Source organism: Syngnathus leptorhynchus, chromosome 13 (assembly GCF_054491065.1).
Source record: "Syngnathus leptorhynchus isolate UIUO chromosome 13, UIUO_Slep, whole genome shotgun sequence".
Classification (NCBI taxonomy): domain Eukaryota; kingdom Metazoa; phylum Chordata; class Actinopteri; order Syngnathiformes; family Syngnathidae; genus Syngnathus; species Syngnathus leptorhynchus.
Window position 1 is genome coordinate 7,142,942 of NC_141207.1, and position 12,322 is coordinate 7,155,263.

Below are 12,322 nucleotides of genomic sequence, written 5' to 3' on the forward strand. Positions count from 1 at the left end.
TTTTTGCAGCAACATATTGACAAAATGTGTCTCTCAGCGAGCACCTATTCATAACCGTGTGTCACTTCGAGATTATTTTCTCACACGGAGTCCGTGTGGTACATGAAGAGGACACAAGTTCAAAGCTGGAGGCAAATAAAAGGCCAAAGATGATAAGACCCACTCAAGATGAGAAATGTCACGCGTGAAAAAGGGACAGCGGAGGAGCGAAACAACACTTGGAGAGGCAGATGTAGAGGTGAAGTAGGCCGAGATTGGAGCCCGAACAAAGTGAAAGATTTTCTGATCACGAGTGAGTGTGTATGCATTTGGACAGGGTGTGGATTAATGTTGTTCATGACTATAGAGTCATTACACAGAACGCAGCTGGATGATGGATTGAGAGCTGAAGGGGTGGGGGGACGTTGAGCAGATGGGTGAGGAGAGAAAGTGAGGTTAAGTGGCAGTTAGATGTGGGAGATCTAAGTAGATCAAGTGTGTGTGAGCAAAAGAGAGTTAAAAGTGAGCCGACACATGTAAACACTTGCTCGACTTTTGCGGCTGGATGTATTTGCGGCTCATTTTCATTTTAAAAAATGTGCCATAGTGTAGTTTGACCGTGTTGCTTGGTTCCTTAACCACACTGATGATGGTTGGCAAGCAATATGCATGCAAGAACTTGTCAACCTATTTTGTCTGGATAGACTTTCTTATTTTGCAAATGACTGTCTTACCAGTCTCGTTTCTTTTGTAAAATATGAGTTAACCTTGAGCTTAAAACGTCAATATGAAATAGTAAAGTTAACTCACTAGCTAGTTGACTAATCAGTTACAAATTTGTCTATCTACTCTATCCATAGAGCAGCAGAAGAGTGTCTCCTCGAGTTAATGACTGAATGACGTCATTATACGTGAGGATGGGCAAAACATTAACATCACATTTCTTCCACCTCAAAGTATTTAAAAAAAAACGAAATTCAGTGTGGAAAATAGTAAACATCATTTTAACCTAAAAAAATAATAATTATTATAATTATTGTTTTTTGTAACTTTGCCGGAAGTTCTTCGTCCATTTCCTGTAATTAACTGTTGGCGATGCACCTGCTCGTTGATAATGTTGCGCGGCATGAGGCATTAAATAGCAAACTACAGAAATTCCAAATTTATAAGCCTTAATTGAAAAGTTTTCAAGTAATTATCAAACCCACAACTACGAAACTAAAAGACAATACGTAGAAGGACTTGGACAGCGCCGTTTTTTGTCCCCCTCATCCCGCTCATCACTGGTGAGTTAGCTTACATTCCGTAAGTGTTTCTGCTATTGTGCGTCGTGTTCGTGAAAACGCAACATTGAGGCACGAAAAATCATTAAAAAGAAAAAATCTCATGACAGCCAGTCATAAGTTAATGTTGAATAACAATTTTACACTCGTAATTTATTGGATTCAATTTACGCCCTAATAAATGGCACTGTGTTTAAGGATACATTTAAAACTAAGTCCAGTCATGAGCATTTTGATTAATACCTTTCGGAATAAGAATGTTGAACAATAATTTACATGAATTATGTTTAAAATTTGTTGTAACGCAACAGTTGTAGTAAAATCCCTTTATTATGTTGTGGTTGCTTTGATCTAAACAAATACTTAAAGTTATTATTGTTATACTTTTTGCCAGCATCATAATACAACAATGTAGATTGTTGGCACATTGGAGCAAAGTTATTTAATGTGCTACATTTGATGTCTTTCTCATAATTACAGTATGTGACACATGGAATCAACCGGCACATAACGCCAATCCCTATTGGAATTTCAGCTTTGGAATGCCAATGCTGTGTAATTTGGGATCCAGATGTGTTTTGTCGGCCCGCTGGTTGAGACAAGCTACCCTACCCTACCCTGGGTTGCAGGACATGTGTCAGACCTGTTGGTGAGCCGTCACAGACCATTGTGGCAGTTTGTGATTGATGTGGACCAGCGACAGAACCGGAAGAATGATGGCGACAGGGCAATGGGAAAAGGAAGAGAATCGAAGCTGCACATAGACCTTGAAAGGTAAATATAATTTTTTTTGGGAGCCTTTCGAGAACCCTAAATGTCACTGATGAAGTGATAAAATAGCTCTGCTCTTGGACCAAAAATGTCTACCACTAAATGTTCTGCTCAGCAGATTTATGGTAAAATGGTGGTTGATAAATGTCAGTAGGTTGTGTACACGAAGGAGGGCTAGTTTGACTCTACAATTAGCCAGCCGCTAACATTCAACGTTTTCTTTTTTAAATCAAATACTTATCTCCAACAATGAGTTTCAATTTTTTTTATACTTGTCCCAATATTCTGTCAAAAGCACTTACTCGGCCCACGAATAAAAATGAAACTTTATATTCATCAACTTGTTTCAAAGAGGCCCCTCCTGCTGCTCCATTTGTCTAAAAGCAATAGTATTTGCAAATATACACGGGCCACTAGTGAAGCTGCTCTCCCATTCACAGTCCTCTCCAATTATCCTAATCCTTCCGCCGACCCTGTGATGTTTCCTCCCTTTTTACCCCTCAACAGTCGCCAAGGGATGTAACGGCTAATGTAAGAAAGGTAATGGTCCTCCTCCTTTCTCTTTGCACCCCTGCTCCTCTCTACTTGTGCTCGGTTGTGTTCCCTGTACCTTAATTCAATTCTACATGCTTTTCTTGGCTAGACCAGGCTCTTTCTAAAGTTTCCCTCTCTTGTTTTCCCCCATTAAATCACTCTTCACGTTTTTCTTTTTTTTTTTTCACCGTAGTTTTGCTTCCAAAAAGTTCAATTTCTTTCCGTACTCTCCGTCTCTTTTGTCCCACTTGGTCTGCTTTTACTGCTTTGTCTGATTTGCTACCTCTGGTTCGCTCCGAGACCGTCTCGCTCGTCATCTCGGGCCATCTGCCACCGTCGGAGGGAGCAGTTTACTGGGAATGAGAAGGGTCATGTACAGGTTAGGGATATCACTTCACTCTATCTTCTTCTATTCTGTCCTTAGTTGCCACTCAACTCACAAGCTCTTCTCCATAGATGCTCCCAACCCGGTCTCCACAGTTGTATTTTCTTGAATGTCGTAATTCATACACGACAGCAGAACCTCCAAGGTTGAAAATGCATTTGTTTGCTTTTCGAATCCAAATAAAAAATGTTAAAAAGTGCACAGTCAGTTTTAAATAATTTAACACAATGAAATTAAAATACATAAGCTAAATACATTAAAATAAATACATTTTAAAAATGCGAATTATAGAAATATGACTGTTTTTGCACTAAAATCCAGATTTTATAAGCTCCACTGTTAATGACTTATGCCAGAAAGTGTGTGTGCATGTTGATGGATGATGATGTAAATCTGTGACGAGGCTGCTGCCCAAGAGTTTTGTGTACACAGATGCATGATGAGCACGATGAACAGAGTGATGGGAGGAAAGAGACAAAAAAGGGGAAGATCGTCATAGTGTGTGTGTGTGTGGGGGGGGCAGCTGAGGAGATCATCTTCCCTCCTGGCCCCAGCCAGAAGCTCCCGGGGGTCCCTTGGTTCCCGAGGAAAAACATCTCAGGCCCCCCCGTCACCCCTGAACCTAGCGCTGGGCTGTTTACCTTGGCCTGGCTGCCTGACAGCTTTACTGATGTTACATACAGGCACACAGGGACCCTGAGTCAGAGAGGGCAAAGGAGGCGATGGAGGAGACGAGGAGGAGAGATGCCGAGCGGAGGAGTGCGAGTGGGTGGAAAGTGAGCAAGAGTGGCACAAATTGAGGTGAAAAGGATAAAGGCGGGGGTGGGGGCGTAGAGACGGAGGTGCAAGGAGGGAGCCAGTGTTGCCTTACCGTGATCTTAATCACCTCGATCAGATCCATTTGGCAGATCTCCAGAGGAGGGAGCCGCTCAGAGGCCAGTGGAGTGCACTCTGAAAGAAATATTGTGGACAAAAACGCCCGCGCTAAAAATACAGGCATTAATTTCCATCGGCCCTCCGAGCAGATCGCTGTGTATATAAAGCAATATTTTGTTTTCGGGATCATTGCTCAGGGAAGTATGTGGGATTCGAAAAGCAAATGTGGACTGGAGACTCACTATTTTGACAGGAGGTCGTGTTACTCATTACGCCGCGCTGAAAAAATGTAGAAGCACTTTTCAAACTGTTAGGGCATTCCTATACAAACATTGGCGTAGCCATTTTGCAAAATAGATGAAGACACAAAACTTTACAATAAGGACAGTCCCATCAATCTAACAGGACTTTTTTTTTTTTTTTCAGATGTTTTCTAGCAAAGCGGCCTTCATGTGTGGCGATATCCCGTCTATACATTTGTGTAGGCGTGAGTTTGTTCATATCTGAGGCGAAAAGTTGGGCCGGGTCGGGCCGCGGGGGCTTCCACAATAGGGTGGGAGGTCTGTTTTGCAGCCCAGAGCACCAAGTCTTGTTTGTCTGTCCTGAGCAGCTGGACAAGCTGTAATAATACAAACAGGCCTTTGAACAGGCTGCTGTGTTGTGCCGCTCCGGCTTGGGTTACATCCCACACGCACACACGCTTGCTCACAATAGCAACCGCACATAGGAAAAACAAAACGACACTCCAAACTACAAGTGTTCACGCGATGGCGAGATGCATGCAAAGCGGCGACACCAAACAATTCTTAAAAGCACTCAGACAGTTATTATAGAAATATAAACCACGCCAGAAAATATCCACCCCCTCCGAGCGCTTTCATTTGTCCCGACGCGATTGATCTCCTTAAAGTCTGCGCTCGACGCCTTGTTTGTGTGTCGTCGTTTGTTTGTTTGTTTGTGTAGACGAACGGGTGGCTTGCTTGCTTGTTTGTTCACCGCTGATCATTTGCGGCCATGAATCACTGTGTGTCATACCACCTCCTCTAACTGATTTAGCCTTGCACAAACACATCAAACTCACCTCGGAGAGGGCACGAAAACGTGTCCAATGCCGTTCCGCATGGCAACACCGACTGATGGCTCATGGCATTGACTGATTATAAATCGGAGTTTCCTCCCCCCCGTAACGAAAACCTGCCATTCAATTATCTGTGTGGAGACTTTTTATATGCGCTGTATCCCCCCCCCCCCCTCTTACCTTTGGACTGTTTGATGCTCCAAGAGGAAAAGAGTGTTTCCCTCTTGGGCAGACTAATTACTGGTCCCTTTCAGAGTCTATGCTAGGTGCACACATTATGAGGGAAAAACAGATTGCATTCGCTATGACCCCCTTTCACCATTCCTTTCACCGACTCCCATGATGCATCTGCTCAGAAACACTTAAGGTCCATAAAAAGAGCACACACAAATGTTTGTTTAGTCCCACCAGTGTGGATTTTGACAGAAAGTGATGGTAAGATGGAACTAGCCCAAACAAATTCGTAGTCACTGTCGCTACTGTAGGCGCAACCCGGCAAGCTGTCAATCAATCATTCCGTCCCATTCATCCATTCAATGGGCTCTATTCGTCAAGTTAGTCAGACAAAAAGTGAAGTATTTCAAAAGCATGCTAATGTTTTTAATGACACCTCTTTGCATCGAACAGGATTTGTGCATTTGTCGAAAGAACAGAGGGCAAAGTTGAAACAAATCAGCCGTCACCTGGATGTGGAAATCATGACACGAGGGCCAATTACGTCTGACATTTGGCGTGAACTCTAAATAAAGGCAATTTGCAGCTCATTATTTTTACTCCCACATTCAAATTAGATGCAGGTCTGGCAACGCAGATCCGCTGTCCGTGGGAGCCCGGGGACGGGTGGCCGTTGGGGGGGTCGAGTTGAAGTAAATGAAAACACCTGTTTAGCAAAATAAGCGCCGTTTTGGACTTTTTTTTTCCGGCTGTGACCTCATGTTTAACATAACTTATTGCAATTACTTATCAATTACAATATTGTTTGTACTATTTTTGCCTTAGCAGCTTTCGTAGGGCAAAGCAGGACTCGCCAACAAAATGGCCGTGTTTACAAACGCACAGTAAGTGGGTATGGGAGGGCGACACGAGCACGAGGATTTTTGAAAGGACGGCACATCTGCCCAATCCATTTGGAAGCGCGCGCGTACGCCGTGCGTGGCGTGTTTTCACTGCCGGCGTTGGCTCGGGGACGCACAGCACAAGTGGAATCGAGTTTCGCCCGTATGCGGTGGGGGGCCGTCTCCAGTTTGACGCGTGATGATTTAGTCAGGTACGAGTGTGCATTTGGAGGGAAATAAATTAAGTGAATTTTTATTTTTATGAGGCTTCTGTCCGCCCGGCTGTCTGTAGGTTCAGCCTCCCTCCCGCTGTGCACTGTCAGCCCAATTGATGTGTTTATGAAGAGCGTGGCAGCGGGAGGAAATACGTGCATCAAGATGTTGTGGAAAAATGACAAAATATGTCTCCTTCACATTCGGGTTGCCAAATTGCCGGCGCATGGCAGGTGTGTGTGGTCGGAGAGCTGTGTGTATAAAAAGACGATGGGGTTGAGAAGCGGGAAAGCCAAATCTTGCGTGACCTCTGACCTCAGTTTGGTTTCCCTGCTACCGCTCCCACATGTGGCTCCAAATGACTGGTCGGACTTTCTTCATGTTGATCACTGTCTCTTTGTGTGTGGGTTCATGTGAGTGACCTGACTGTCTGTTTGCCTGCCAGCCTCTGACTGATTATCTCTCTGTTTATTTGCTTTCAATCAAGTGCATTATCAGCAATTAGCGGCATCCATTGGGCTCAAGTCTAAAGACTAACATGCGATCTGAAGTACATTTCCCACATACTCATCGCACTGAATACTTGCTTTTGAAATGGAGTACCAAATCAATTTAATGCAGGGACTGCTTATAAATAATCTTACTGTTTAAAGAATTGTAACTACTGGCGGAGCTAGAGGGGGGAACAGACGGGCCCCTGCCCCTCCCCGCAGTACCAGGCCAGATAATTGACTTTTGGGTATTTTGCTATATATATATTTTTTTTTTAACCCAGAATGAACTGTGTGAATATAAAAAAAATACAGTTCATTTATTGTAAAAACTAAGTAGTTATATTGTTTGAATGTTAAATTAGAATTCTTTTTTAAAAACAAATAATTTGTGATATTTTCAGTGCGGTGCTTCGTGTCCATTTGGGCACAGGGTGTTGCCAACCTATTTTCATGGTGACTGCAGTTGACAATCTTTTATTGAGCAACAGATAAAGAGCAATTGCTAATCATTGTGTGTATTGTGACATCATCTTTGATACCCTCCCCTAAACTCTGATCAAGTATCTCATTATCTGATAGCGTGTTGCCATATTAAAATGCATTTAATATTTCAGTTATTATCCCCTCATACAACGTGCTTCCAATACAAGCCAATTGAACAACGTCTCGTCCTTTATTTTTTCACAGGAAGTCATCAGACAAGCCTCGTCTCCAGGAGAGTCGCCGCGGATTTGCCCGGGCCCGCCTCTGCGCAACAGATGATCGAAGTAGATTGGCGACTTTTACTGAGGTGGGTCAAAGTCTGCTTCCTTTATGAGTTGTTACAACATGAATGGGAGCACAGAGAGACCCAATGAGAGCGACAGGGGAAGGGGGAGGGGGGGGGGGCGTAGGAAGTGAATGGTGTAGTTTTTCTCAGCTCTAGCGCCCCTGAGCAAGGTGAGAGGTGGGGGGCCAGGGGGCACCGACTGGGTGGTCACCATGATCGGCACTGCGTGTGTGTTTATGTGTGTGTTAATGGCTCTATGTGCTTGAAAGTCAGAAAGAGAAAGGGGTTCTCTATGCTAAATATCCAGCCATGGGAATAATCAAATGCCTCTCATATTTCCCTCTCGCCGCTCGTTTGATGCTCCCGGCTCCCTCTTCTTTTTTCTATTCTTGTTTTCCAATCACTTTTCTCACCCTCGGACTGCGGCTTCTATTCTTGTGTCCTTGTTATTCCACGCTACGCTTAGCCACGCACATTCTCTGAGGTTTGGCTCTTTATGGGCTGCAGAATGAGGTGTAGACCAAAATGACTACCCTAATGGAGAACCCGCACGGGTCCTAAAACAACACGCAGCGTTTAGCCAACATAACTCATTCCTTTTGCTCGTAAAATACCCGGGCCTAATAAAAAAGGGCATCAGGCAATGAAAGTTGAAGTGGCTAAATTCTTTCGGGCTCTTTGTAAGAAAAACACACAACACAGAGCTTTTATAGAAGGCAGTTTGAGGATGTCATTTTAGAGGAAAAACAACTTACACTTGGAAGTTATCGTAATTCGGCTGGCTTGGCGAGGGACAATGGAGAATGGCTCAAATTTGAGATTTATTTGCCTGTAATTATGTCCATTTTATTTTTTTGTTCGTATCAGTAAAATCCAAAGATAACAGATTCAATATTTTCATCACAATGGACCTTTCATTTTAGGAATTTTCAAATAGCAAAGGATGGAAATTTTAAAAATAAAGCGTCTGCTGTACATTGGTCAGCCTGTAGGCGTTTTTTTTTTTTTAAGTATATTTAAGTATATTTTATTTATTTATTAAGTCTGGCTCTTAGGAAGTGCAATTCCCATATTTACATATCATTGTTTCATAAAACTTGAAAAACTGAAGTGATAAGTTTGCGCCACACTGGTTTGCTGCAATTTTATGAAGTTGTCGTGAGAGCTTTGAGGCAACATTATGACATCATCGTCACATTGTTTTTCTTGTCCTACTCATCTTCTGGCACAAGTAGTCCCGTCTTTAATGGCCTTGTCTGTTTTGAGTTGGAATCTTCTGAATATGTCATTTGTCCCAGAATTCAAGTCCCGGGCCATCTGATGCTTTGCATGCAACCTTCCCTTTGGCCCGAAGTTGGATCAAAAGTGTGACGACGGCGCGGGCAACTTAGCAGCCAGTCAAGAACTGCCTTCTGTCATCAGGTGCGGCCAAATCTAAACACGAGCAGCCACAAAAGCGTATCCCCCTCTTAGCCTTCGACTACACTCATATCGACTTCCCAAACCAACGGTAACCACACGCACATGTTCATGCCCGTTCGGCGTTAGCTTGTTCGCACCCATCTTTGATCTTTTCTTCTTTTCCTTGTATCGTCAATCTTGGGGGTTTGGGTCGCCGTCAAACCATCATATTGAGCGGGAGGGAAAAAAAATGATAGCGTTGTCAACGTAGAAAGTGGGAGCCTGACATGAAATACTTTGGTCATTTACCACTTTGGACTTTTTCCCCCTCTTATGCTGGGCATATGCGGTTCTGTTTCAGAAGTGTTGTTTTTAAATTCAACCTCACACTGCATAAGTTAAGCACCCGGTTGAAGTGCACTCTACAAACTGTGTCCGGGGTTGCGCTGTTCAACTTAAGTTCTATAGGCGGTGGTAATCCACATCAACTGACGTGCGGGGCTGTAACGCACTGGGGGAGCTAGAGGGGGGGGGGGGGGGGACTGCGGGGGCGCTGGCCCACCCTGAAATATGCTCGGACCCCAACTGCCAGGACAGAATTTAGATTTATTTTTGTTTTTTTACAGACTCTCAGAAATATCTTTTGTAATACTGACCACTACTGCCACATATGGGACTGGAGGAAAGTCATCTTCATTGAGCCTTTTCCTCAAGTAAGTGCTATCTTCCTTTTTTGAGTGTCTCCCAGCTTCTCTTGTCAGTTTTCGCTCCGACAGCAAACGTTGTGTAACTACTGGGGTGGGACTATCTTTTGTCATCATTTCAACTCTTTGGCAACTAAGTGGAGATCCTTGGTGTTGATTATGTTGACAGAATTATATTACTGACAGATGAACATTAGATAGTAGTGTTACTGGAAAGGGTAAACTGACGCCGCTCACGCACGCACGCACGCACGCACGCACGCACGCACGCACGCACGCACGCACACACACACACACACACACACACACACACACAAGATGCTCTTGGAGCCTGCCCACACATGCTTGTTGTCCCTCTGAGTCAGACTGGTTGACACATGGCTCTGACAGCCACAAGTCTGCTTTGAACACACAGTAATGCCAGATAATGTCGGAGTGCCGTTGCCAGATGAAACCCTCGGATTGAATGAACGCACTTTACAGTGCTCATGACTTACTGCAGTGGGCGCCGTTCTGTCACCGACGCTCCACTTAGCCCCCCCCCCCCCCCCCCCCACCTGCACGTTGAGCGAAGGCAAAAAAATGATCCGTGGTGGGTGATGTGATGTGAATTGGCACTATAAATAGATGATGACGCTTGGCATGGCGTTGTGCAGTAGCTGCAGATTGTTGTCCTTCACTCTATCTCGCTGATAAGGTGTGAAATATAACGCATCGCGTGTGTGTGTGTGTGTGTGTGTGTGTGTGTGTGTGTGTGTGTGTGTGTGCGTGCGCACATGTCGCTGGCCTTTTAAGTTGACGTCGGGAGTGGAAAGAGGACAGGGAAGATAATAAATGTTGAAACGTCAAATAAATATCACAAGTAAATGTTTAATGAAAATAAGACCTTTTGAGTCTTTTATATTCTGGAAAATAAAACTACAAGACAGTAAAATAATCCAGCATAATATTTACTTTAGCCATCATGGAAATTACGTTGTGTTATGTTTGAAAGTCATTATATTTGTTTTAGATTGTAGAAATTAATCGGTCGGGGCCCTAGTCAAAATCTAATAAATGACAAACGGGTTAAATATTTTTCTGTGTTTAGAAACTATTAATGCAATTATGATCATTCAGTGCGTTTTGCATAATTTGTGAAACAACTTTGACCTTTAGCCACTCAAAATCAGTTTCCCAAGTGTTCGTTAATTTCAAGTTTATGCTGCGGCATGGAGAGAAAGACATAATTCCCAAGATGCCTCCTCTCCCCCACTTATCTCCTCGCCTGCTTAATGAATCGTCGCTCCTTGCGTCTGATTCTCTGCTCTGATTAGCTAGCGAGCCAGCGTAGCACCTGCACTTATGACAAATTAGTCGCTTTGATACATAAATACTCCGAGGCCAGCTTGTTAGTCTTTTTTTGCTTTGTGGAATATTTTTCTAAGTAATACATAAATTCAATCAAAGTCTGGGAGATGAATTTTATTAGTGATGACGACCACACATGTCAATAGGAAAGTAGTACGTTGGCGCCAAGAAAGCGTGTTAGTGATACATCACCCCTACAAGCATTTTGGTCGAGCATTTCAATAAATGACATGCTCGATAGAAAATATCCTCCCTTAAAATCACACTTGGCTATGACTTCCACGTTGGATTTTTCCCTCCAGTGGTTTGACAGACAAACTACGCCCTCGCAAAGTTTAAGAGAAGAACAACAGCTTACGGTGGACGGAGAACGCTCTTTTACTGCCCGGACTCAAATAAAACACGAGGACTTTGGGGTCCACAGTGCAGTCGGAAAGACAAATATTATTTTCTTTACGAGCGGGAGAAGTCCTGAGACAAGCGGCAAAAGCGAAAAAAATAAAAACTTGAATGATTGAATGGCTGAAGTATTAAAGCTCGTAACTCGGACTGTGGGATCTCGGAGGGAGGTGGGAACCACAGGTGAGTGATGTCAGAGACTGAATTCACCGGGCTACACACACACACACAATCGCACGTGCACACACACACACACATACACACACACATAAAAAAAGTTATACATTAGACACTGTAAACTTCCCATGGCAGAGCAATTGCCTTGGTAAATCTTTACATTGGAGCGCAAATTGCAGCTTAATCAGTTGTTCGAAATGAAAACTCTTAAACCTTTAAACGCAAGCAGTGAAATTCAAAAGAAGGCAAGGGGACATTTTATTGGGATGATTTTTATTTTCGGCCGCCTTTCTATTGCTCTGTTGTCTTTGTCTTGTTTTGTGTGTAAAAACAAAAGAACGGTTTTAGTGTGTTTATGATCTTTTGTTGGTGTTTTATGGTGCGCCGGGAAGGATTTTTTTTTTTGCATTTCCATTCTCTTATGCGTTCTTGTTAAATCCACATATTGACGGAACCTGTTTCGGATCTAAGGCGCTTTTTTATTTTCTGCTTCTTACACTGCCATGAAGCATTTTCAAAACACCTGCGAGAGAAAAAAAACAGCCTCTTGAACTTTGTCATATAAATCTAGTTTCAGGTGTTCAGTAAATGTAAACACAGGGTCCGAAATTGGCACTAAATTGGAATTTAGCACTTGAAGCCCGAATCCAGCTTCAGTTTCCTTAAGACTTATTTTCTTTTTTGCCCCTTGACACTCGGGCTGTTTGAACTCAGTATGCTAATGTTGACTTGAATCAGCTCGCCATCATCATAAGGCTCATTATCCGTCTCCCACCTTGTCAAATGATCGCAATCATTGCCCGAGCTCACACCGCCGGTCAGAGTTTCAGGAAGGGCTCGGATTCCAGCCGTGA

The 12,322-nt window shown here is 43.5% G+C and overlaps 1 long non-coding RNA gene across 9 annotated transcripts in view; it reads left to right on the forward strand.

Moving 5' to 3' along the window:
• Positions 1-1,065: 1,065 nt before the first annotated feature.
• Positions 1,066-12,322, forward strand: part of LOC147047239 (uncharacterized) — an 89,395-nt gene continuing 78,138 nt past the window's right edge. For 6 of the 9 annotated variants that reach the window (XR_015067930.1, XR_015067925.1, XR_015067926.1 and 3 more), the window contains exons 1-5: positions 1,066-1,265; positions 1,743-2,036; positions 7,356-7,458; positions 8,736-8,859; positions 9,465-9,551. This is a non-coding gene — a long non-coding RNA (uncharacterized LOC147047239). The remainder of the gene's footprint in view (positions 1,266-1,742; positions 2,037-7,355; positions 7,459-8,735; positions 8,860-9,464; positions 9,552-12,322) is intronic. The other 3 variants (XR_015067931.1, XR_015067932.1, XR_015067933.1) reach the window with 3 other exon arrangements.